At 53.6% G+C, this 24,701-nt stretch overlaps 1 protein-coding gene across 3 annotated transcripts in view; it reads right to left on the bottom strand.

Annotated features, from left to right (window-relative positions):
• SOX13 (SRY-box transcription factor 13) overlaps nucleotides 1-24,701 on the bottom strand; it is a 45,844-nt gene that overhangs the window by 15,379 nt on the left and 5,764 nt on the right. The window lies entirely within an intron of this gene.

The raw sequence follows: 24,701 nt of genomic DNA, 5'->3' as shown, positions 1-24,701 counted from the left end.
TTCACTTTCACACTCCCTCCTACTCCCCTAAAGCGAAACCAAGTATTGACTACCCCATACACTTGTTCTTTGTTTTCCTTATAGTAGAGGCAAGATAAAAGTGAACTATTTCCAACTGCTCCCTGAATCCATCTATCTATTTACCAAAAGTGAGGTGAGTTGAAGTGACCTAAGAGATGAGTAGCTTTCCGAGAACTATTGTCTTGTATCTGGTTAGAGTCTCTCAATTAGAGTCCGGCCCCCTCTGGGCCTCTGCCATCCCCGGTGTAATGAAAGCACAGACTGAATCTCCCACTTCTGTCGCTGACACCGTGCCGTGTGGGGTCACCGAGTGGCTGAGCAGGGTCCTGGAGTCGTTCTCGGTGGCCACGCCAGGCTCAAGGCCAAAGCAGCAGATGCCCAGAGCTCACCTGCTCCCTTTCCAAAGTCACAGAGACAAGACCGGCTGGGACACACAGCAGGTTCCCAGAAGGCGTGGGCCTTGCCTCAGCTACTGCAGGAGCTGCTGAGGAATCTTGGACAAGTTCCTTAACCTTTCCATACCTGTTTTCTCATCTGTAAAATGGACAATGTGAAGTGACGAATTGATATTTACAAGGTGTTCAGAAGAGTGCTTGGTGCCTTTGTTAAAGCACAGCCGGTTGGAATGCAGCAAAGGGAAGCAGCCGGCATAGCCTGGGGGCTAGTTTGAAAGGTGAAGTCATGGGTCAGGCACAAATCAGGATTTCTGTGGGTGAGGCCATGAATCTGTTTTAACAAGCCCTCCTGGTGATTCTGATGCAGAGTAGTTTGAAAAGCTGTGTTAAATAAAACTTTAAAAAAATTCGTTTACACGGACATTACATTTTTAGGAGGGGAATGTAGGGCAAAAATTACATAGAGTAAAACATCCCTCACGTTAAATTGCAGGTGCAGTATAATATTTGTGTATTACATCACCTCTGTATAACAAAATGCTTCTTGTAAGGAATGATGCGAGGAGCTGCATACGACAGATGTACACAGCTGTATACACGCACAGTATTTCACTTGAAATAACGGAAAGCGTTCCAGTCGAATAAGATGTTATCTATCTGCTCGATTTGATGCCATCCTGCAGACCAGAGCAGACCAGACTCTCTTGCCGCTTTCAAAGGGCAAGGTGCCCTGGGGGCTTGGTGTGGGGTCCAGGAGGGGCACTGCAGGGAGAGGAGAGAGGAGAGGAGAAGAGACCCCCGCGAGGCCCAGCAGGGCTCTGGGGTGCGCCTGGGTCCCGCCCAGCGCGGGCCCGGCCGGCAGCCAGGAAGCCGGCGCGCGGCCCACCCGGGCGGGGAGGGGCGCGGGGGAGGGGCGCGATCCTGAAGCCGAGGGCCGCAATTACATAACAAACAACCCGGGGCTCAAGCTGTGAATTAATCAAACCGCTGAAAATAAAACCTTCCTCTCAGGAACTTCAGACAAAAGAAATGAAAACAACCAGGCTGGCTGGAAAATAAAAGACAGCGGCGCTGAAAGGGGGACAAAAGGAAATCAGACAATAGGGTGTCGGACAAAGGCAATAAAGCCAAAGGAAGTGTGACAGGCGGACAATGCGGGGCCGCGGGCTTCTGATCCCCGGCCGGCTCCGCGCCCCCCGCGCCCCGCCCGGGCCGGCGTCCTGGGGGTTTCTCCTCCGGGCACCCTCAGGGTGCTCCCCCACGCGGCCCAGCGCCCCCCAGAGCGCGGTCCCGCTGGGGACCACCCTCCCCCCGCCGCCGCCGCTGAAGGCCGAGGCAGAGGAGGTGACGCTCGGTCCTAAGGAACCCCAGGGCCGCGCGGCCCGGTGCCCCGGCCACCCCCCTGCTGAGCACCTGAACCGCGGCTGGTCCCAGTGGAAACAGGCGGAGTGCAAGCTACAGCCTCGTTTTGGAAGGGTTAGGACGAAAACATAATGCAGAACAGCTCATTGGTTATTGATCGCTGGTTCAAATATAACAGTCTGCACACTTTAGGGTTAAATAAAACACATCGCTAAAATTCGTTTCACCTGTTTCTTTTTGCACTTCTTACTGTAGCTAGGGAAAAACGTGTATAAGTGTGGCTCACATTATATTTCTGTTGGACCCTGCTGCACTAAGACAGCTCTTCCCTTTGACCTTGATGGCCTTTTCTACCCACTCTTAACTCCCAAGAGTACACCCAACTGGGCACTGGGATTGTTTTTATTTTGGGGGGGGCTCCCAACAGTCCGTCCCAGCTTCTGACACAGAGCCTGGTAACAAAGAAAATGGCTCTTCACGACCAGTTAAGCTAGCTTGGAGGTGTCAGTCTGTTCACCAGGGCATGGTACTCCCCCCTCCCCAACCCCCCATTACCTGCCAAATCCTGCTAGCAGCCCAGAAAAGGGCCCTTCATCCCCACAGGCGTCTGTCTCCACTGCAGGCACTGGCCCTGGCTCTCCACTGGTCCCCTTTCTGGATTCATTGGTTTATGGAGAAGCCGCTCAGTTGTGTCCGACTTTGCAACCCCGGAAGGGAAGGCAGAGCAGGAATGCTGTTCCGCGTTGAAACCCCATGGACTGTAGTCCATGGAATTCTCCAGGCCAGAACTCTGGAGTGGGTAGCCTTTCCCTTCTTCAGGGGATCTTCCCAACCCAGAGATCGAACCTAGGTCTCCTGCATTGCAGGCAGACTCTTTACCAGCTGGGCCACAAGGGAAGACCAAAGATGAGGAGATGAGCCTTCCATTAACACTCCAGTCCCTATAAGATGTGCCTGTTTACATTCTCTTGGCATCCTGAACTTGCAACTTCAAAGTACTTTTCACAATTGATAATGATACCTTCACATGTTTTATTTCTGACTGGCCCAGTAGCCTGAGAACCCATCCAACCCCACACTGTGAAAATAAGCTTAGTTTTGCTCGTCAGTATAGCCGCAGAGTCTAGCACAGTGCCTGGTACATACAGGTGCTCAATAAACATTTGTACAACACTCAGAGTAATATAGTTCAGCAGCGTAGGACAAGGCAGATCTGAATGCCTAAGTGACAGCTACTGTAATCATCATCGTTAGATGGATGTTGCTGTCTGGGGCTAATTTCCCACACCCCCACCTCCCACACCCAGTTATCCTCAGCTGCATCTTTCTTGCATCTAAGCTCTTCCTGTGAATGACCCTAATCCCCCAGGAGCAAGGCAAGCCCATTTCCTTTTGTTCCTACCTTGAGACAGTAAGAAACATTTTCCAAACGTTATGAATTTAAAGACCGTGTGGAGTCTTCCCTTAAGTCTTTTCCAGAGACTTAAAAAAAAAAAATTCCCTTATTACCCCCTTCCCTACAAAGCATGCTCCATGCTTCAATCATATATACATGATTTTTCAGGAGGTTTTAAGGTCAGCAGTCACAGCCTCCCCTCTCCCCAGATGCCCAGAAGTCAGACTATTCTGGTGTTCAGGAGATGTGGATTACTGGCCTCCCCCAGTTCCCACCCAGGTCCTGGTCAGAGGCCACCCTGGTGGGGCTCTCACTCGGGTAGAAGCGCTTCCATGTTCCCAATCTCCTCCCTCTCGCCCAGTCTTACTCATATTTTATAAATATGAGAAACTGAGGCCCAGAAAAGTCAGGTTCACCTGGCTTGTTTGGGCATACTGATTTAGGAATAGAGTCAGAGGACCTTCAACCAGCTGGGGCACGGAGCAGCATTCCTGCTCTGCCTTCCCTTCCCTTCCGGGGAACCTACCCCACAGGCCCTCCGCCGCCTTCTCCTGGGTTTAACCTCACCTGAGCATCTTGAGAAGTGAAGGCCCCTAGGGGGAGAGGGCTCAAGCCAGCCCCACCCTGGATGCCGCAGAGTCTTGAGTCTCTGAGCTGACTCCAAATCCAGCGCCCAGGACAAGGCAGCGGATGCCTGCCCCCCCACAGAGGGACGAGGGCACAGGGCCCAGTTCTGGAGTCTGCAACCAGGCAGACTCCAGGGGCTAAGCTCCTCTTTCTCCTGCCTACAGTCAACCCTTTTCCAGCCCCTCTGACCCCCTCCCACCCAAGGTGCACACAAACTAAGCCCCTTTCTACCCCCAAACAAATCACCAGCCACTTCCTCTCCCAATCAGACAACAAGCAGCCCAGCCAGATTGGAATCAAAGGACTTTTTACTCTCAGACCTTCCTCCCTCCATAACAACAGCCCGCCCCTCCCCACATCTAGATACAGATAAAGATAGACATAAATTCCAGTCATCGGAGCATGACGGGTGACTCAGACCCGGGGCTACAGGAAGGCAGACCCTCCTAGGAGGGCCAGTGACGACACTTCCCTGCTGGGCACACACCTGACCCTCTACTGAGACCCCCCGCCCCCAGGCTGGCCCTGTGTGGGTGGTGCAGAGGGCACTGCCAGGGAGGAAGCATGTGGCCGGGAGGGGCAGGGCCAGGGGAACGGGTCCCAGAGGAACATCACTTCCTTTCAGGGCCCCTGAGAGTTGAGAGCCCCGGGCAGCCCTGAACAATGGCCCGAGGCGTGGGTGCCCAGCACGGTGCCCAGTGCCACATCCTGCCATTCTTCTCCCAGGCCGCACCCTGCCACCCTTCCTGGCTACGCCCGATCCTATCTCTGCTGTTTACTCAGAGCTGGGAGCTGGGCTGGCCACAGGCTTGAAACAAAGCTTTCCTGCGAGCCTCTCTCCCTCTCTTCAGCCTCTGTGGGCCCTGGGGGTGAACAGGTCCATGGTGTGGCCCTGTCTAGTCCAGACCAGGTGGAGACAATGGCCAACACCACCCCGTCCCTGGGCTGTTTCCAGGCTGGCCAAGGTAATATATCACCTCGCAGAGCAGCCGAGACTAGCTAGACTGAGGCGTGCTGAGCCCCCGGGAGCCCCTGTCCTAGCCTGTAAGAGGAGGCAGCCCCCTGCATCGCCGGCACAGAAATCCAGCTCCAGACAGAGCTTTGGCAGCTGCCAAGATTCAGCTGACCCCCTAAGGACTTAAAAAGCTGGGAGAAACGGGCGGCGCCGTTCCCACCCAGAGCCTCGTCTTCCTGGAGGATCCAGCAGAGGCAGAAGAGGCAGCGGGGAAGGGCCGCTGAGACTCCCAGGAGGAAGGGGCTGCCGCACCTGCCTGGGTGAAGCCGAGGGAGTAGGCAGTGTTTCCTGCAGGCCCTCGTCCGGGGCCCTCCTGCTTCGGGACCTGAGGCTGTCTCCAGCCCCTCCCGAGCCCCGTGAGCAGCCCGGCCGCAGGGCTGGGGCAGCTGCAGTGCTGACCTCCCCTCCCAGCGCCAGGCCCAGGCCCTGGGCCTGGATGAGGGCACGCGCGTCTGCTCCTTCGCACAAGCAGGGTCCCGTCCAGGGCCCGCGCGCGGCCCGGGCCGACCTGGCCTCTGCAGAGACCTGCCTTGTGGGGTAGCCCTTAGTGTTAATCACGGGGACAGGAGGAAAAAGAGCACACAGGGCCAGAACACCACCTGGCTGAGGGCACTGGGCAAGGGCTCGCCTCTCCTTCTCCTGACCCACCCAAGGCCCAGCGGAGGCGTCTGAACTCAGCCCTCACTAATGCCCGGATCATGTCTTCTCATCTGCTGGCTGTGCCCTGGCTCCCTCTAACCCAGGTAACAGGATCCGGTCCAGCAAAGATCAAGCTGCCACTGTCTTTGCCGCTTACAGGATTCCAGTAGTTTCTTGAGTCATGGCCAAGGAAGAATTAATCAAAAAAACCCAAAGTCACTTTGGAAACTTGGGGGAAAGATTCAGTCTCTCAAAACTTTAGTTTCTTCACACGCAAAACAGAGATTCCAATACCTCCTTTGTGAGTAGAAGGTAATCATAAGCTTAGAGAGAATATATGTCCAGGGAAGTGTTGACAGGATACCTTCTTGACCCAGAAAGTTGGCATGCAAATAATCAGAAAACACACGTGGCCTCATCCTCTCCCCCCGGGGATATACCTCCCTGTAAAAAACTGAAAGTTGCTCAGTCTCCTTTCGACCCCGTGGACAATATAGCCCCAAAGACTCCTCTGTCCATGGGATTCTCCAGGCAAGAGTACTGAAGCGGGTTGCCATTTCCTTCTCCAGGGGATCTTCCTGACCCAGGAGTCTCCTGCATTGCAGGCTGATTCTTTACCATTTGAGCCACCAGGGAAGCCCCTCTACCTCCCTGCTGCTAAGTCGCTTCAGTCGTGTCCGACTCTGTACAACCCCGTAGACGGCAGCCCACCAGGCTCCCCCGTACCTGGGATTCTCTAGGCAAGAACACTGGAGTGGGTTGCCATTTCCTTCTCCAATGCATGAAAGTGAAAAGTGAAAGTGAAGTCACTCAGTCGTATCCGACTCTTAGCAACCCATTGACTGCAGCCCACTAGGCTCCTCCATCCATGGGATTTTCCAGGCAAGAGGACTGGAGTGGGGTGCCATTGCCTTCTCCCCTCTACCTCCCTAAGGCTCCATAAAAAGATATACTTTGAGAAAAGGTTCAGGGGCTTCCAGAGGGATTTGCGCATCCCGCTCCTCGGCTTGGGCAGACAACGGAGGGGCAGAGCGGCTGGCGGCACCGCAGTCAGCGGCCAGGGCCCATGAGCTGCACTGGGACGCACTCTCACCTTCGGGTGCCCTGCTCAGGTCTGTGGCTTCCCCCACAGCAGGGTTTCTGGGTGGGACCCCACCTGCACCTTGAGAAAACCTAATCACCATCATCTCCCCAAAGAAAAGCTCATCATCGGAAACCCCGACCGAGCGGCTCTCACTCAAGCAGCATTCATTCTTCCAGTGAACCAAGTGTTCCGTTCTGTTTCTCTGCAAAGGCTACGTTTCCTCTCCCATTATCTACCCCATCGGCCCACCGGCAGCCAAGACTGCCGCGGAAGATTTCTCCTGCCCGTCACGTTCATGGTCCCCTTTATATTTGTGAGTCACTGCTTTCTCTTGGCTTTGGCTCCTTCTCAAAAGGGCAGGAGAGCAAGTGGAGGAGAACAGCTTCAAGTCTCCAATTTCATCTAAAATGCTCATCAAGCAATCCCCAAAGCAGCCAGCCCGCACCCCAGTCTGCCTGGAACCCCAACTTCCAGCACCAGCACCCTTTAGAAACTGAGCAGGACCATTTCAACTAAGAAAGAGAAATCTGGCAAAGGGGTGGGATAAGATAGGGATCTTGACATCTGGAGCCCAAGTCGGTAATAACAATAGCAGTGACATTCAAAGTATTTAACAACTGAATGATGTGAGATGAGCCTCCTGGGACAATCAGATGAGTTAGCAGGTGCCCCCCACACACAACTGGTTGCCACTCTGGTGTGTACCCCTCTGATCACAGTTAACATTTCCTAAGTATTTACTATATGTGAGTATTATTTGAATCACTTTTATTTATAGTAATTTTTTTCATTTTCACAATAACCAGCTGAGATAGCTGGTATTATGATCTCCATTTTACAGATGGAGAAACTGAGGCACAGAGGTGGTTTGCGTCCAGGATGTCTAGCATCAGAATCTTCCTCTCAACCAGACAACAGGAATCAGGCACACAATAAGCTAAAGGCCATCAGTAGACATTAGCTCTTTTAATACTTTCCTGAGCCCTGTGAAAGAGTTACTATCATCATCTCTGTTTTACTACTGAGGACACAAAGCCTTAAGGAGGCTAAACAACTGCCAACGGTCATGGCCAGGGAGTGGTGAGCAAAACACGGGCCCAGAGACCGGCTGTCGAGCGCTTTCTTTAAAGCGCTGGATTACACTGGTTTCCCTTCCACGTGCTTGAGGGACTAAGAGCCACGGGGAATCACCCACTGGAGGCTGAGTCACCTGCCCCTCGATCTCAACCTCTGCAGGGCACTGCTGCTCTCAGGATGGGGGTCAAGGGATCCAGGCAGGTCCTAGCTCAGCTGAAGGGAGAAAAGTCAAAGGCAAATGCCACATGCAGACACCAAATAATTCAACACCAGGGCCCTAGTGTTGTGAGTTCAGGGCGGCATCGGAGGGCGCAGAGATGCCCCCCTCCCTGACCTCCCCCAGCGATCACCTCGCCGGGGTCCTGACCTTCCTTCCTTGCCCTCTGTCCTCACACCTCCACACCTTAGCGTCCCACCATCAGCCTCAGCAGAGCTGTACACCTCACAGACCACTCAACACATGTGCCAAATGAATAGCAGCAGTCATCTTAATATCAATCTTTTTTCTGACTATATAAGGAATATGTACTCATTGTACAATAGATAATCTGAAAAATTTAGAATAACATAAAGACCAAAAAATTAGTCACCCACTTCACATTAATCCAGAGGTTAATGATAACAGCTGATAACACTTTGGCATATTTCCATTAAATATTTTCCCTGTCTAGTTTTCTTTTTCATCAATAAACTCATAAAAAAGTTTTACACTATTCCCCTCCATATACATGTAATAGTGTATCAGAGGAAGCTTTCACGTTACTAAAAACTGGAAAGTACTTAGAACTCTCCAGAGAATTCCATGGTAGCCCAGTGGTTAGGACTCTGCGCTTTCACTGTGAAGGCCTGCACTGGATCCCTGGTTGGGGATCTAAACTCCCACAAGCCACGAGGTGTAGCAAAAAAGAAAGAAAATTCGTTATGAAGTCATTTGTAATTGTTGGACATCTCTGCAGTGGCTGTACCGTAATTTACCCAATGCCCAGGGTTAAAACAATCCAACTCTTTAAATCTCAATATCACTGAAACTCCCTTCTCTCGCTGAGGGTCATTCACCCTGCAGACACTTCTGATGGGCCAGGGCCGTTCTGCTCCTATGACAGAAGGCAGGGAAAGGGCCCTGACAATCCGCAGGAAGATCAAGGTAGGAGAAGGGCCTCACCTGCTTCCTCTTTTTCTTTACTTTTTTTTTTTTTTCACTGAAGTATAGTTGATTTGCAATGTTGTGTCAGTTCCAGGTGTTCAGCAACGTGATTCAGTTACACACTTTTTCAGATTCTTTTCCCTTATAGGTCATTACAAAATACCGAGTAGAGTTCTCTGTGGTACACAATAGGTTCTTACTGGCTTTATTTTATACATAGTTGAGTGTATCCGTTAATCCCAACCTCCTAATCTATAAACCCTCCCCTCGTCTGCCTCCTCTTGACAGGACAAGCACGTAGCAGAAGTACAGGATGGAGGCTGTGACAGAGACCCAGAAATGTGGGCCCGGGCCTAGCTGCTTCTGCAATGCGGAGCACATGCCTTAGTGCTTCCTGGGGCCTGACTTCCCCTTAAAAAGATGGAGAATCACAGTGAGATGCTACGTCACACCCATTATGATGGCTACTATTTAAAAAAAAGAAAAAAGAAGTGTTGGCAAGGATGCAGACAATTGCTGGTGGGAATGTAAAATTTAAAGCTGCTATGGAAAACAGTATGGTGGTTTCTTAAGAGCTGAAGCATAGAATACCATATGATCCAGCAATTCTCCTTCTGGGTGTACAACCAAAGGATGTGAGGCAGGGCCGTGGAGGGACGCTGCTCACCCGTGCTTGTACAACACTATTCACAGCAGCCAAAAGGTGGAAACAACCCAAGTGTCTGTGGAAGAGTGAATGGATAAAATAAAACGTGCTACAGATAAGAAAAGAATAACATCATCCTTAAAAACGAGATCTGACATAGGCTACAATGCGGAGGAAACTTGAAAATGTCGAATGTAACCAGCCTAAGCGAAATAACAAAAAGACTAATATTTCTTGATTCTGCTTGTACGAGGTACTTACAATAGATAAATTTATAGAGACAGAAAGTAAAATAGAGGTTATTAGGGGCTGGGGAGAGAGGCTAAGGGGGAGTTATTATTTAACAAGTACAGTTTTAGTTTGGGGGAGGCAAACTTCTGGAGATAGACGAGCAGGGGCAGCTGCACAATGCAAACGTACTTAACGCTTCCAAACTATGCAATTAAAAAATTATTAACACGGTCAATTTCATTAATAGGTATGTTACCACAAAAAAAGAGATGGAGAACATGAAACTGCTAATAATTTACATGGCACCTTTAATCTTGCAGACAGGCCTAAAACAGACTCACAGACTGGGGACTCAGGTCTGGCCAGGTATCGGGAGCGTGCAGCCGGGAGACCAGCTGCCTTGGAGAGCCTCTTGCGCACAAAGCCATCATTAACATCATTAATTGAAGTGTCTAAAAGGGCCAGAGCCAGACAGAGTGGGACCTGCCCCACCAGTTAGCAGGCTTTCCCTTCAGTGCCCCCCTCGCCTCTAGGTACAATTAAAGGCTTTTCCCTGTCACTCAGAGACAGGTGTATTAAGGATTCCTCAGTGGGGAGGGCAAGGGGCTGGGGGCAGGAAGGCGGGGATGGAGGAAGAGATTTTGCTCACTTCCTTTAAGTCAGCTCCTTGCTTTCGTGGAAATCCTTTCCTCAATTGTCCTTCTTGGGGTGGCAGGCTCAAGGAAAGTGCTGGGTGACGCCTGGCTTCCAGAACAGCTCTCCCCATCCCCGACTTGCTGAGCAGCCCTGGGCAGTCTACTCTACAGCTCTCGACCTCCCTGAGGTCCATCTAGGGAGGACACAGGGACAATAATTCAAACAAATGCTTTCACATCGGTCTGAGCTAACAGAGGGGGTGACTGGGGTGGGGGCCCCCTGGGGAGAGAAGGAGGGAATGGAGAAGCCTTCCCAGTGTCCAGAGTCACCACTTATTTCAGAGATGCTGGCTTCTGTGGGCCACCCAGATCTTCCTTCTTCTCTTCAGTGAGTGACAGGCGGGGACCAAAGTCCCATCGAGCCAGAAGGGTCATTTGATAGTCCCATTCTCTATTACTGGTGTCTTTACAGGTGAAAAACTAGCCCAGCTCCCACTTACCCAAGAACACATCACAGGGCTTCCAATGTCTCTAAGCACTGCTGGGGCCCCAGGGCCTGACTGAGAGGGCAGGCCCTGCGGATGGCCGTCCACCACAGGGGAACCTTAGGGACTGTCTATGGAAACTGAAAAGAGCCACTGGCACCTGTCTGTCTTTGTCCAGTGAAGAAGGGAGATGAGCGGCCCCACCCAGCCCTTAGAGCTGCTTTCCTTCCCTTCCCTTCCCCCACAGCCCGTGCCCTGACCCGGGGTGAGGGTCAGTGACGGGGTCACTAGAGGTGCCCAGCTCAAAACCTGCCCTTGCTTAGGAAGGAATTTAACCCTCTCTCTGCTGGCTCATGACTAGTCACCCTAACAGATCTACCTGCTCGGAGGGGAAAAGTTACTGCCGAGAGGATCACACAGACCCACGTGATAACTCTGAGTGCACAGTGGAAGTGAACCCTGGATTTGGAGGCCGGAGGTCTGAGTTGGAGCCCCAGCTCTGCCACAAAATCAGGGTACAATCCTAGGTAAGTCCTAATTTTCTGAGCCTCAGTTTTCCTATCTATAAATTGGAAGTCAACATACACACCACCAAATTGCTTGGAGCCTCAGCACAGTGATTTTCTAAATGTCAAAATGCTTCACACGCTTGATGGTTTAAAAAACCCCCTACAACTGTTAGGGGTTTGGACACCTGGAACTCACTGTGGGGCGTGGGACACACCACCCAAACGTGCAAGGGCTCAGTTTTTCCATTTGCTCATGGGATAAATTATTATTTCTTCTCTCAGAGATAACATTTCAAGTCCGGGAGGGCTCCAGGGTCTCTGATGCAGGAATACAGGTGCTGCTGAGGCCCTGGTTCCCACCTTCAGGCTGCGGCCCACAGCAGCAAAAGACAGTGACAGCACCTGCCGTGTTTTTGAGTGGGCACGACCAGCTAGGCACCTCACAGGTATTTTTGGTAACAACAAAGCCCGTTTTATAATCGAGGCACCTGAAGCTTAAGGGTGGAAGCAAAATCCCACAGGAGGCCCACCTGCCTCCAATTCCAACCCACAGCACACGGACTCTGGAGAAAAGGCAGCTTCCCTGCAGGTGCACCCAGTCCAATGAGCCCTGTCTGCTGCAGGGTGCAGCCTCCACTTCCTGCTGGGTTCCTGCAGGAGCTCTGGAGTGCCCAGAGTCCAAAGGTTAGTTAAAGGCTGTCTGTTACTATGAATTATAAAACTTCACCAGCAGTTGGGTTTGGTGAATCCAGTGGTTTCGTGCTTTCAAGCGATTCAGACTTACAAGCGAATTTCACCAGTTTTGCAAAAATCCATTCTACTTGGTGTAGAACTGTCACCCTTAGCGACCCGATTAAGGGACAACACTGGGTAAAGGACAAGAGGCAAACTATCATTTATGCTCTATCTGGCGACACCCTGCCTGCAGCTGTTGGGTGAGAAAGTTCACCGTCTTTTCTGGGCTGCCCTCCAGCACCAGCACGGTGAGGTCCACACACTGGGGTCCACACCCCAGCCCACCTCCGCCCCACACCCTACCCCTGCTGCAAGGTCCGGGAACCCTTGGGTTAGCAGCTCTTGCCCTTGTTTCTTTGAGTACATGGGTCACTCCTGTAGCAGAATAATCACAGCAATAGTAACAGCAGCAAATGCCTGGATAAGAACTCCTCCCCCACCGCCCCCCATGGCAGACAGTGACTGAATCTTCCAGGTAACCCTTTTAATTCAGTACCAGCAGCAGTTTATAATTCCTGAAGCTGAAGCACAGACTGGCTAAGTAACTTGGCCAGGGTCACGCAGCGCATCTGCACACATTTGAAAGGAGAATTTGATGGGGGGGCTGAGGTGTCACCGCTGACGGAGTCTGCTCACCACACTCTCCCTTTCCCAAATCCCATATAAGCCATGCTCATGACCCAAGGGAGGAGCTGCCCCCACATCCAGACAGGCTCCAGGAGAGCTGCACCGCCGTCCCAACAGCCACCACCATGACGGCCGTGATACTAACATCAGCTCCCACTAACTGGAATCTAGTATACTCCAGACACTGTAATATAGACATCACTTCATTGAATCCTTTTAAACTTGGGAGGTAGGTATTATTCTTTTCCCACTTTGTAGGTGAAAAACCTAACTCAAAAAAAGTTCTAGTATTTGCCAGAAATCTTCCAGCTCAGAAAAAGCAGAGACAGGATGCAAACAGGGATCTGTCTAACTCCACCTTGCACCCAGCCTCGGAAACCAAGCCCATGGAGACGAACAGGTCTTCAAGAGTCCCGACACGGGACTTCTCCGGTCGCCCGGCGGCTAAGACTCCGAGCTCCCAGTGCAGGGGGCCCGAGTTTGACTCCTGGTCAGGAAGCTAGATCCCACATGCCGCAACTAAGACCCAGAGTAGCCACATTAATAAATACATAAAAATTTTAAACAAATATTAAAAAAGAAAGAAAAAGAGTTCTGGGGCCCTGGCCCACTCAGCTAAAAGCTCTGTTCTCACAATGCAGCTGGTTCCAAAGATCCTGTCTCACCTCCTCAGACAGATTACTGCTTCCTTGTGGGCAGGGTTTGGTCTCCTCCCCACCCCCACCCAGTGCCTTCACATGATGAGGTACGGGGTAAAGCTTATGCAGGTCAAGAAGCAACAGTTAGAACCGGACAAGGAACAACAGACTGGTTCCAAATTGGGAAAGGAGTATGTCAAGGCTGTATATTGTCACCCTGCTTTATTAACTTATATGCAGAGTACATCATGCGAAATGCCAGACTGATGAAGCACAAACCGGAATCAAGATTGCCGGGAGGAATATCAATAACCTCTGCTATGGAGATGACACCACCCTTATGGCAGAAAGTGAAGAGGAACTAAAGAGCCTCTTGATGAAAGTGAAAGAGGAGAGTGAAAAAGCTGGCTTAAAACTCAACATTCAGAAAACTAAGATCATGGCATCCAGTCCCATCACTTCATGGCAAATAGATGGGGAAACAATGGAAACAGTGACAGACTTTATTTTCTTGGGCTCTAAAATCACTGCAGATGGTGACTGCAGCCATGAAATTAAAAGACGCTTGCTTCTTGGAAGGAAAGCTACGGGCAACCTAGAGAACATATTAGAAAGCAGAGACATTACTTTGCCAACAAAGGTCTAGTCAAAGCCATGGTTTTTCCAGTAGTCATGTATGGATGTGAGAGTTGGCCCATAAAGAAGGCTAAGAGTCGAAGAATTGATGCTTTTGAATTGTGGCGTTGGAGAAGACTCTTGAGAGTCCCTTGGACTGCAAGGAGTCAAACCAGTCAATCCTAAAGGAAATCAGTCCTGAATATTCGTTGGAAGGACTGATGCTGAAGCTGAAGCTCCAATACTTTGGCTACCTGATGCACAGAACTGACTCATTTGAGAAGATCCTGATGCTGGGAAAGGTTGAAGGTGAGAGGAGAAGGGGACAACAGAGGATGAGATGGTTGGATGGCATCAGTGACTCGATGGACATGAGTTTGAGCAAGCTCTGAGAGTTGGTGATGGACACCGAAGCCACAAGACTGAGCAACTGAACTGAACTGAAAGCTTATCCATCCTCTGAATATCTTAATTGTTAAAAAATATATCAAACCATTGCCTTTAAAAAAGACATCTAGAGATTAACGTTCATCAAGCCTGAACAAAAAGAGTTTGCTCATTTATGGAGAAATGGCACATCTCAGAAAGTTGGCTGCACTCACTCCCTCGAGCCCCCGTGGGACTGAAACCCGGGTGAGTGTGGTCATGAGACCAGGAGAAGGAACATCCCCTCTGCGGGCTGCCAGGCTTGGTCCCGATCCTGGGAGCCCAGAGCCCTGCGGGGGAAGGAGAGTTGTCTCTATTACCAGGTGGTTCAGCACAATTTGAAAGCAGCAAAAATGTCTTTGAATGGAAAGAAAAAGCACAGGGTTCTGCTGGAATTTTGTTGAAGAACAGAGAGAAGTTTCGGCTTCAATGAATGAGCCACCCATTCTGAAAGTTCTCTGAGATCTTCTCTGGTTCCTCACTGTCAACCAAGTCTGGGCTCCTTGGCCTGTGCTCAAGACTCCCTCTGACCTTGAAGATCTCTTCCTAACTGCTCTCTAAGCTACCCCCCGACCCTGTTTCTACCCCAGCAGGGTTCCTCAGCCTCTTGGCTGGTAGCTTTGTTACCGTTGTTGCACGGCACCTGGCACAGAGGCGCCCTACTAACATCTGTCTCAGCAGGGGACGGAGGTTGCTAGTGGAGCCCTGAGTCTCACGCTGGGCCAGAGCGCGTGTTCCACACCTAGCAAACCTACCCACGCTGGGTCAGAGCTGAGTTCACCCTTTCATGGACCCCTGGCAAGAGCCTTGAGTGAGCAGGAGAAAAGGATGTCAACCCACAGAAGAGAAGACAGGCAATCTGCCTCAGGACTGAGTGGCCGTCAGCTGTGTGAGGATAATAATAAGACAACAGTGAATCCTAACAGCTGGAAACCAGGCCAGTTCTCTCACTGCCCAGCATCTCTCTCCCCCACTACCCAAGGCATTGCATTCTCACCCTTGGCTCTTTCCGGAGTCCCACAAAAGCGTCTTATCCTTCCAGTGAGTCTGCCTTTCAACAACCAGCTGATGGCAGCAAGCTTGGAGACATGCTTGGGATGCAAGAAATGGCTACTTAAGAGATTCGCTCTTCCGGAAGCCGACTAGGCTCCTCCCAGGCATGAAGCAGAGACCGGAGATCAGGCGGCACTGTACCTGACCCTGAGAAGGCCCCGCCAACCCGAGCTCTCTGCCTTTTGGCACTCTGGCCACCTGGGGGATGCAGACCCCTTGAAGAATGGCTAATGTGGCTGCTTCTAGTCAAAGCCAAACAGTTGGGAACAGAATGAAGGGAAATCACAGAAAGGAAGAAACCGACTTACATGAGGAGTGGATGGAGAAAGGGGGCTTGCTTCCAGGAACGGGGACTGGTGAGGAATCCAGGGAAGCGTGGAGGCCAGCCTGGAGGAGGGGGCGCCGCAGGTGCTGCCCCTGCCCTCTCCATGGTCTTCCGGGACGCCACACAACAACCTGCACACACACGGCCCCGGCGCCCGCAGAGCTCTATCTGCTGCCCCGATCTCGCGGCCGCTGAGCTAAATTCCACCAGCTCAGCTCTTTTGCAGAAAGGGGGTTGTTTTGCTTGTGCACCATTCTTTCCACAAGGGTGGTCATCTTGCCGCTGCCCCTCTTCCGGGGTCTCCTCTCACACAGCCGCTCTTCTTTCTCTGTAGGAGTGTTCCCAGGCCCTGCCGTCTCAAGAAACTACAGTGACTGCTCTCGTCACCGTCCTGACCCCGTTTCACAGAAAGCAATCAGCAACCCAAGACCCGGTGGGCCGACGTGGGAGGGGGCTCCTTCCACTTACAGGAGCCATCTGCGGTCCCGTGAGGAGGCCGTGCCAGCCAGAAGGGCATCTCCCAACACGGGGCTGGGCTCCAACTGGCCCTGCGCTAAAGCTGCCGCCAGCACAGGCCGAGGCCCTGCATGGTCGGTCCTGAAATTAGCGACCCGAGTGTCTTTCCTGTTGAGCCTCTTGCTAAGGCCCTGCAAGCCTCCTCTCAACACTGGAGAACAGAATGTGCTTGGCTGCAGACCTGGCCATCATAAATCGCTAATAACAGGCTCTCAATCTCAAAAACAACATCATAGAAGGCCTGACCCTTCTTTTCTGCTCCTCTCATCCGCACCACAGAGGAGACGATGGCACCCCACTCCAGTACTCTTGCCTGGAAAATCCCATGGATGGAGGAGCCTGGTGGGCTGCAGTCCATGGGGTTGCTGAGGGTCAGACACGACTGAGCGACTTCACTTTCACTTTTCCCTTTCATGCATTGGAGAAGGAAATGGCAACCCACTCCAGTGTTCTTGCCTGGAGAATCCCAGGGACAGGGGAGCCTGGTGGGCTGCCGTCTATGGGGTCGCACAGAGTCGGACACGACTGAAGCAACTTAGCAGCAGCATCCACACCACTATTTCCACAAGACCAAGAAGAGAAAGAGATGCCTCCTCTGGTCACAGGGGAGAAAGCTGCTCCCCAGAGGCTCACTTCTCCCTTTCCACCTGTCTTCAGGGACAAAAGCTCGGCCCCGAGGAGTCTGAACAGGAAACGTCTGTTTTCCAAGGTCGCTCCTTGTCGCTAACCTCGATTTATCCTCAGATTTATTGAGCACCTGCTGAGTGCCGAGCTCTGTGCACCTAATGCGAAGGCACAGAATCCCACTCACAGGTGGGGGTCACTGGGGACCGCCCTGGGGAGGGCGATCGACAGCAGGCCACTGTGAAGCCGGCTCTCTGTCCCTCCCCGCAAGCGTTCCCTGCCCTCTGCGAAGGGGCTGGGAGAACAGAGCAGGAGTGAGGCTGGACAAGAGCAAAGAGCCAGGAGCGGCCATCTTTGAAAAGAGCAACAGTAAAAGGCAAACGTGAATGTGGCTAGGTATACATTATAGAAAGCGTGTTCAGTGTACTGGTTATATGCAAATTATATGTAAATATGTACACAGCCCTCAGAAGGATCCAAGTGTCGCCTCTACTTTCTCTGCCTGTCTCTTACTCAAGCTGTTTCCAGGGTTACCTAGGAAGCTACTATCTGACCACCTGGCCAGGGTACTCAGAGTACTTTCCCAGTCCCATCTTCCTGCCTTCCCCTTCGTATCAACGTCTCTCCTTGACCAACGTCTCTGTCTCTCCAGAAATGCTACCTGAGAAATGCTGAGTACAGAGGAGGGAGAAAAAACGGGGCTGTGCCCACGCGGAGCATGGCCAAGGTGGCAAATGAAGGAGGGAGGGCGGTGGCCTCTGCCAAGGCAACTGTCCTTCCAGATCTGGGCCCAGGATGGGCTCCCTGCAGCTGTCAAGAGGCCCTCAGACCCCAGGCATTCCCTGATGCCCCTAGCCCTTTCCCATCACTGGTTCCCCCAAACCAGGGGCAGCAGGCCAGGAGCTCCTGCAAAGACCCCACAGCGGTTCCCATGTGTGCTGCCGCGTGGCCACACTGGCCCCATGGACCAGCCTCATCTCTTCAGACCCACAGTCAGCGTGGAGCTAAGAGGCCCCACCACCCTGCCTGTAAGTCTTAGTCTCCCAAACCACAAAGCGAGGGATGAGGCACTCTCTGCCCGCCCTAGTGGACAAGGTTTCATGAGGCATCCCTGAGATGAGCCACGTGGCAGGACCTGTGCGTGGAAGGCACCACCAAGAACAGATGCAGAATTGTGCCTAAGTGTCTGACTCCACAACCAGATTTTGAAACTGCAACAAAAATCACCAGGGTAGCTGTCTTCATCCTCATCTGACTCTACTGCTGGAGCAACACAGTATTCAGTTTTTCCCAGGAGGGGTACAAGTGGTCCTTCCCAAGTTGCTGATGGGAAAAGCAAGGTCCCTAGAGGTGGCGTGACAGGCCCGAGGACACAGTCTAGAGCAGGCCTTGGTCTCCTCTGGGGTCCACGGGCCTTCAGTGCCCACTGGCCCCACAAGCAACGGCTAGAGGAACCTGGAGGGCCTGTGGGAGCTCCTGCGGAAAAGGCAGGATGAGGAGCCCACTGGCTGCTGCCTAGGGGGCCGCACCTGGGCTGGACTGTGGGAGGTCAGCCCCTGCACTCGGTCCAGCAGGCCCGGCTAGCACCCTGGGAAGGCTGATCCTTCTGGCCCTGGGTGTCAGGCCTGACCCAGAAAGTGGGCAGCCTGGCCCGTTACCAGCTGGAAAATCAAGGAAGGAAGGAAGCAGAGCACCATTTCCCCCTTACAGATATAGAAACACAGGCACAGGAAGGGTGACGGCACTGGCAAGACCAAGTAGAGAGTAGCCCCAACAGCCCCCGTGAGGCAAATCCCGGGCAACTGCTGTGTCTCGGCACTTCCCTCCAATGGCTACAATAACTCTGCCAGAAAGGACAACCCACTGCCTCAGTTTATGGATAAGGAAAATGCAACTCAGAGAATTTAGGTAAACGGCCCAACCTCAAGATTCAAAATCCAAAAGCTTCCAATCCGGAACTTTCTGACTCTAAGACTCCACAGTGTTTTTAACAACCCATCCTGCTTCTCTGTAAGTTGAAGAGCATTCCAGAGTGAGACTGAGTGGGTCATAAAGTATTGGTGTGGGAGGAGAAAGAAAGGTACCGGACTCTGGAGCAGGCTATGGACGAGCTCAAACCCCTTCACCCGCGGCCAAGGCCCTCCACGTTGAGGCTCACAGACCCCAATGCAGGTGCGAACAGGTGCCTTCACACCTCAGGGCTGCAGCTCACAGGGTGCCCATGCCTGAAAGGCTTACATTCTTGAGCAGAAAACACCCAGACCTCACTCCAAGCCCAGTTCAAATGTTGCCCCTCCTTGGACTTCCCTGGTGGCACAGTGCAGGGATCACAGGTTCGATCCCTGCTCTGGGAAGATTCCACATGCCGCGAGGCCACTGAGCCGGTGCACTGCAGCCGCCAAGCTGGAGCTACAGCGCCTGTGCTCCGCTCTGCAGCAAGAGAAGCACCCTCAGCAAGAAGCCCGTGCACCACAGAAAAAAGAGCAGCCGTGCTCGCTGCAGCTAGAGAAAGCCTGTGCAGAGCAACGGAGGCCCAGCGCAGTCAAAACAAAATGGAAGAAACTAATGAGTTAAACAAGGTTGCTCCTCCTCTGTGAATCACCCCCTAAAAATCCCAGAAGAGCTGATTGCTCCTCCAGGGCATCCCAGAGCCCTTGGGCAGCCCTGGCCTCTAGCACTTGACTGGACTGCGATGATTCGTTTGCCTGCCTGCAGTGGCTCTGGTCACCCTGTGTTACAGATGAGGAAACGGAGACTCTGAGAGCTGAAGTTACTTGCCCAAGGCCACACGGGCCGTCTGGCTCCAGAATCCTCCTGTCCGTGAGGGGGCTGCTAGTCTTCCTTGCCTCCCCCATCCTTAGCGCAGTGCCTGGCCCCTGGCACGTGTCCAGGAAAGGTTTGCTTTATTAAAGATGTGGAGGGACAGGGTGTTGCTACTCCCAGCCACCTCCACTCCAAAGCCCACCTGCAGCCCTGGTCCCAGCACGCCCTACTTGTCACTCCACCTTCCACCACTCCTGACCAGCCAAGCCCTTCTCCTGAAAAGCTCCAGGGCCTTTGCCTCGCTCCCATCCATTTCTTCCTGCAGTGCCCCAGCCGCTGCAAGGGTCTTTCTATCTTTCCAGTGGGAAACTGAGACCCACGGAAGCCTCACGGACAGTGGATCTGTTCAGAGTCAGGTGTCCTGCCCCCAGGGTAGCACCCGATAGGGACTGGTTTTACCTCTGCCTCAAGCGAAAAATTTAAAAAAGCAAGCCCCAAGATAGGGGAGTCTGGAGGTCAGCAGCGGCCCTCCCCTCAGCCCAGCACCCTCTGGCTGACCTGGCCACTGGCCTGGGGTGGGCCTGCCGGGGAGGGGCTGCTCCCTGGGGCCAGGGCGGAGGAGACAAACGGCCTTTGTGTCTGCAGCCTCCTGAGACACCTGTTCCCGCTCCTGCCCGCCTGCGGCCGCCCTCCCTCAGGGCCGGCCTGTGTGCGGCCTTGTTTACCCCGGCCCTGGCAGCCAGAGGGGCCTGCTCCCAGCATGGGGCTGGGTAGCCCTGCCAGCACCTGCCCGGCCCTGCCGCCGGCCAAGCACAATCACCCCGCTGTTGACACAGTTGCTGATTTTCAGGAGGGCCGGAGGGACGGGAGGGCAGAAGCAGCAAAGGCATTTAGCGCCCGCCTGGCTAATTTGCAGTTGGCCCTAGCAATCCTGTACCCTACCCCCATCCAGCCCCCCTCCCCCACTCCTTGCCCCACTGCTGCCTGGGAGAGATCTGGGCTTCCCGTCTCTGGGTCACCTGGGTTTCCCACCACTGGCAGCCCCCACACATCTCATGCATATCAGTGCACCCCAAAACCCACGCTCCCCATGCTGCCACACACAATCCACAGCCAAACAAGGCTGCCAGGAGCCCCCAGCTACCCTGTCTTTGAGCGCTCACCAATCGCCCTCCCCTGAAAAGTCACGATGCTCCAGGTCCTTGGTGAGGGACAGGATATCTGAAATACCCTTGGAGACCCCAGTGGGGCCCTGGGAGATGTGGGGAGACCTGCCCTTACAACCTTCTCCCTGACTTGCTCTCGATAAGCTGTCTCCTCACCTTCCAGGTCACTATGCTTCCCCTTAAAAGAAAGAAAGAAAGAAAGAAAGAAAGAAAGTGAAGACGCTCAGTCATGACCGACTCTTTGCGACGCCATGGACTGTAGCCCACCAGGCTCCTCCGTCCATGGGATTATCCAGGCAAGAATACTGGAGTTGGGTGCCATTGCCTTCTCCAGGGGATCTTCCTGACCCAGGGATCGAACCTGGGTCTCCCTTATTGCAGGCAGACGCTTTACCCTCTGAGCCACCAGGGAGCCTTCCCTGACTGCCCAGATCTGGCTGTGGTGCCCTCCCGGATGCTTGGATGCTCTGCAGCCCTCCCCCCGCACCTCCTAACCTTCACTTCATCAGTCGGTATCTAACCTTTACCTTCCTCAAAACTGGTATCTCAGCCCGTGTGCAGGGCACAGCTTTGAGGCCGCTCCCCTCCCGCCTGCTGGATGGATGCGCGATGGAGCAGCACTGTTGGGCCAAAGACCCCCCCCAGCTGCACCCCAGGTTCCCACTTGGACAGTCACCTCTTGGATTGATAGGGCCTGGTGGCCAGTTAAAAGAGCTTCAGGAATTACCTGTTAACTTGCCACCAGCACATGAATTTAGATGGGTAAATCTGAGTAGCCAGTCATCTCCTAAGAGATCAAAGAGTAGGATCTTGAAGGACAAGGGATGAATGAGTCTGAGGATGGGAGAGGGAGTGGGGAAAGCAAGGACACAGAGACCCAGCGGGCCAAAGGCCAGGGAAGGCACCTGGGGGAGAGGTTACTGTTGGGGGAGCAGGGACTTTCCCTCTTTCCTCTTCCCTGCCCCATCTAAGAGCCTCAACTCAGGACTTGGGAACTCTGCTTCACCTGTTGGTGAATTGTCCGAACAGGACGCTGACTCCACAGGAAGGCGGCCGGAGTCAGACTCTCCAGACCCCCTAAAACTGCCGGGTACACACACACCCATGCTCACGTACAGGCACTTTCCTCAATTCTGGTTCCCCAAACTCCAAGTCAATCAACACCTAGAGAGAGGAAACAAATATCTAAATATCACCTCCAAATTGCAAGTCTCAAGTTGAGGAGTATGGATCTAAGGATAGGGAGATCTGGTAGCAGAGAAAGGAGCTTACCTTGTGAAAAACACAGGTGCCCGATGCTCTACACCAGTTCCAAAAGGGCCAGCATGCATAGCTGTGCAGGGTGTGCGCTGCACAACTCCAAGAGCCCTGCTCACCCAGACGCGAGAGTCATCATCCCTGACTTCCTCAGATACCAAAGAGAAAAATCTCCCCTGCCACCTACCTCTACCCCAAGCAAGTTGCCCTTTCTCTGTTCTCTGCCCTGTTCCTTGGCTTGGGGACCTGGGACAGCTGAGCCCTTCACCCCCACTAAGGGGAGAAGCCTTGATCTCCTGGTCTCATCAGCCCAAACGAGGGGACCCCACTGACCTCCCCAACCCTAGCCTCCTGGTGGGGGGTGGGGCTACAGTCCCCACCACACCCTCCCGCCCCCCACCGACAATGACACAGGAGGAGACTGCGTCCTTGCAGAGAGGACAGTAGTGGGTGATCGCCTCTCTGATAGGCTAGAACTGAGCCCCACTGTTGGAGTGGGGGGAGGGGAGGCGTCACTCTGGTTCCTGACTCTCTCTCCCCTTTCTCCCTGACACCGGTCTAATGTCCCCACTGCCTTCCAGGGGCTGTTAGAGGTAGTGCCTGGTTCCCCAGGGCTAGCAGGCAAGGGCTTACACGCATTTACACGCTCTTTCACACACCCTCCCTCTCCACCGGCCACGGACAGGGGAGCCAAGCAAGTCAGACAAATGGCAGGTGCTGGAGGGCCCCTCCCTTTTGCTTTCAGCGGCTCCCCGCTCACTCCCCACTGTCCGCGCCCCACTGGCCCCAGACTGCCTGGTTGTGCCTGGAAACAAGCGTCCTTCCAGCCCCTCCCCACTAACCTTTTATTCGTGCTTCCTTCCCCACCCCACCCCACCCCACCCTACATTTCAAGGGATGGGCCTGAAACCAGAGCCTCGCAGGAACGGGTGAATGACTTCAGCCTCCTTCCTCTGGGCTGGGGTGAGGGTGCTGAAGCAAGGCTGGGTCAGAGCGGCACACCTGGGGTGCACAGGCCGGCCTGTGGCCAGGTAGGACTTGATTCTTTTGAGTCAGCAGGAGGACAGCTTTAGCCACAGTTCACTCCCTTTCCTGCCCTCCCAGGTGCCAGAAGTAGGAGGCCTATGTGCCAGCTACTGGGCAGCCCACCCCAGCCCACAGCGCACGGGGGTGGGCGGGGCACGAGGCGGGGCCTGCTCAGCGGTCATCTCCAAAGGGTATCAGCCCAGTGTTACAGGCCTCTTATATTTCCAACTATTGCTCCTCCTACCATTCTCTTTCAGCAGAATATTCTACTGTTGGTCAAGCCTTGATTCCCAGTCTTCCAGAGAAGAAACACAGATCACTTTTTCTGTTTCACCGTCTGGCAATTCTACATATATTTAAAATCCTTTCCATTCTGATTATAACACCTATTGTTGTACTACCTTTAGAAACTATAGAAATACAAGCCACAATTAAAACAGAAGTCAAAAAAACAAAACACAAGTCAAGAAAGGATGGAGGTCTGGGGTGGGCCACTCCCAGCTACTGGCGCTTGGCTCGCTGTGCGCTTCGACTCTGACTGGTCACTGACCCTCGTCTTGGCCTTACAAGGAAGTCCCCCCACCGTGGCTGCTCCTTCACAAGGCTGCACCTGGGTCCCCAGGGCACCCACCTCGTGCCCACTCAGCGCAGGCCCTGAGGCCGGACTGGGGCACCTTCAGCCCTGCCAAGGAGCAAGCAGGACCCAACCCTGAGGCCCCTGCCCTCCGTGGGGGAGGGAGGGACGGGACCAGGCCCTCTGGAGCTGGCTCCCACCCCTTCCTGTCGCACAGGCGGCACATTCCACTCCGAGTCAAGCGAGGGGCGGGCCTAGAGGAGGTGAGGCCGGGGAGATCAGTCTGGCCTCCCCTGGGGTGGGGCCCCCAGAGAGCTCCAGGTCTGGCAGGGATTACAGACCCAAGCCACCAGAGAAGGGAGCCTGAGTGGGCGTGCCCTACCTGTGGCTCCTTCGCGTTCCCCTCTCTTCAGGCCAAAGCAGTGACACTCTACCTTGGACACGTCCCAAAAGACACAGAGGGACAAGACGGGGAATAATGCTCAACCATCCTGCTCAACCAGGCCACGATCGCCCGGGCTGCTCATGCATGGGGCTTCATGCCGAGGCCATTTAAATGCCAAGGCCGCTGATGGTGGGACGGGAGTCTGCTGCGTGTATCAAGAGAACTGAATTAAGATTTGATGGCACGTGTCAGGCTTCCCAGAGGGACCAGGCGGGCCTAGGCACGGATGCTATTTAAGAAAAAAATGCGGCAGCTAGAGATACTGTCCTCACTTCTTCCTTCCTCTCCTCTACCACCCCAACATCCCTCCCCCATAAAAACACCCCTGGCTGGTATCGCCAGCCTTTGGATGAGATCCCAGCCCCTGCTGCTCCTCTAGCTGGTCCTCCTGCGCACACCTGAGATGCTGGGCCCCACACGGCATATCCTGGGCTGTGCCCAGGCCCTGGATTCACCCCGATGACCCTGGGAGCAGGCAGGGGATACTCTGACCAATTCCTCCTCACCCCTCAGCCTCTCAGAGTTCTGACCACTTCACTCTGGACAGAGATGTGTTCCTAGGGGAACCACAAGGGCCTTCGCCATCACGAGGCCTGAGCAGGGTCAGTCTCAGGGTTCTCTGGCTAGGCCCGTGGATGCAACAGG

Source organism: Budorcas taxicolor, chromosome 16, assembly GCF_023091745.1.
Source record: "Budorcas taxicolor isolate Tak-1 chromosome 16, Takin1.1, whole genome shotgun sequence".
NCBI lineage: Eukaryota > Metazoa > Chordata > Mammalia > Artiodactyla > Bovidae > Budorcas > Budorcas taxicolor.
The sequence above is the reverse complement of the archived record's forward strand: the minus strand, read 5'-3'. Positions and strand labels throughout refer to the sequence as shown.